This window comes from Meleagris gallopavo, chromosome 1 (assembly GCF_000146605.3).
Source record: "Meleagris gallopavo isolate NT-WF06-2002-E0010 breed Aviagen turkey brand Nicholas breeding stock chromosome 1, Turkey_5.1, whole genome shotgun sequence".
In the NCBI taxonomy this organism is placed as follows: Eukaryota; Metazoa; Chordata; class Aves; order Galliformes; family Phasianidae; genus Meleagris; species Meleagris gallopavo.
This window is the reverse complement of record NC_015011.2, coordinates 132,548,807-132,551,053: the sequence shown is the minus strand read 5'-3', so window position 1 is coordinate 132,551,053 and position 2,247 is coordinate 132,548,807. Positions and strand designations below refer to the sequence as shown.

General features: G+C 38.0%; 1 long non-coding RNA gene across 1 annotated transcript in view; it reads left to right on the top strand.

Annotated features, from left to right (window-relative positions):
* LOC109371106 overlaps positions 1 to 2,247 on the top strand; it is a 13,475-nt gene that overhangs the window by 9,720 nt on the left and 1,508 nt on the right. The gene's annotated exons all lie outside the window — the stretch shown is intronic.

Below are 2,247 nucleotides of genomic sequence, written 5' to 3'. Positions count from 1 at the left end.
CAAGGAAGCTAAAACTGTGTTTGAGCACCTAGGGCTGGGTCTGGCTGTAGAAGACTGTTCCATTGTTGACTGATCATGAAAACTCTTTTAACTGCATATAGAAATAGAAGCAAATAAAGATCAATGTGGGTTATTGGCACAATAACAGGTTATTAGGAATCAGCAGGCCTCATTGTAAGAATTTTTAAATAATTCAGTTACCTTATTTTTCAGATGTCCAGCCTAAGATCATATCTACAGCTGTATTAACACTGTCAGAGCAGATACCCTAGGTATCTCGCTTTTGTCATTCTCCCAGTGTCTCCACAATCATATTAGATGCCTATAATTCAGCTGTGGACCTTCACACACTCTGAGCTCACACTGCTTAAAAATACCAGCTGCCCCTGCAGCAGGTTATACTGAAGCCCTTCTGGAAAATGATGCGTGACTGATTTGCCTCTTCAACATTAAGCATGGGACACTGCTGCACTACAGCATTCCCAGTCCACCTACATGGTGCCTAAATCTGTGCTTGATCTGGAGGGTAGGCAGAGCCTGGTTATCCAGCCTAAGCCCATGACTTCAGGCCTGGCAGCATGATTTGGTTTCATCCTATGAGTGGAATGAATTTCCTCAGAGAGCCTCTTAGTCTCACCTGTAGCCTACACTAAACCAGGGCTCCCGTGACTAATCAAGAGATGTGAGTGGAAGTCCAGGCTTAAAAAACAATGTTATTGCACCTCTGGAAAATTCCAGAATTAATCATTAACCTTGTTGTAAAGATAAGGCTTCTTCTGAGCATGTTGATATAAATCTTTATAAAAATTTATGCTATATAGATTATAGGCTAAGATATCCATATTCTATATAGGTAGAACAAGTAGAATAAAAGCTACCCTCTGTCAATGGTCTGTTTCCTAACCAGATAAGCAGTAACTTTCAATCCAAGCACAAAGCAGATAATCTGCAGTACAATTAATAGAAAGGAAAGCAGTGTTTCTCTACCTCTGAATGCTAGCTAAGAAGGTAGAATAGCTCTTTCTCTGCCTCTTGCCTTAATTATTTTTTAAGCTTGGCACTTCTTCCATTCTGGTTTTTAAATGGCCACCTTCCACATGTGGAAGTAAAATGGCTCTGCTATTTTGTAAAGACAGTCAAGATACAGGGAGATCATGGCTACCCTGAAACTCATACAGCAGTTTCTAGTAAAACATAGTATCAAAGCAGGAATCTTCATTCATGCCAGTGGGAGGACTTGATTTGGTAGCTGTTAGAGCAGAGCTACAAAGCAGGCACACATGATAGTATGTATTAATGAACGCTGGTTTTCAAACATTTGTCAGCTATCAAAACTCTGCAGGTATGATTTCTTAGAAGAGAAGCAGCACTGAAGAGCTTGCTATGGGGTTGCATTAGCTAAACTGACACAGGTCATGTTTGAGCTTACATAGAAGAAGTTGCACTTGTGTAAGAAAGTCAGTAAAATTGTGCTTCTAGGTAGCTGGACAAAAATAAAGTACCAGTGTATGTTCAGAGCATATGTCTGACTTGAGCTCTGAACATAGCTCTGTCACTGCAGTAAACAGAGAATCACACATTTGTATGAGAAGCAGAAACTCTACAATGGTTTAGTCTGATGTGAAATAATGTAGTTAAAGATGCACAATCTCCTGCTGATGCTCTGTGATTTATAGTATCTTATGTCAAAATATATTAAATGTCTTAGCAACGTACATCATTACTTGTAAACCATCTCTGTAGAACACATCATTTAAAGCTATTCTATACATAGCAACTGATAAAGATATGCAAGTTAAAGGCACTCTGAATGTCGGCACTCTCCAGTCATCTACAGAAGCACATATCTGTTGTGATATTCTCATAAAAGACACCAAAATACAATCATTTCCAAGACCACTGGGGGATGCATATAGCCTATAACCCCTTTCTCAAACTTTTCCTGTAACTACAGACGCAGTCTTACTGAAAACAACTAATTGTTGCCAGTAGTTTTACAAGGAATTAATTTCAATTCATAACATATTACAAATGGGTTGTTCTGTCTCAACTATGCTAGATTAAGTTGGCTTAAAAGGAAAAAATATCCAATTTTTTTCTATTCCCCTGCCAGCTATATTTTCTCACAAAGGTTTGTGTTTCCATCTTTGTATATATTATATATATAGAATATATGTAATATAAATGAGATAAGGAAAGATGATTTTTACATACCCACGTATCCAGTGCTTATTTACCTTCTTTTCT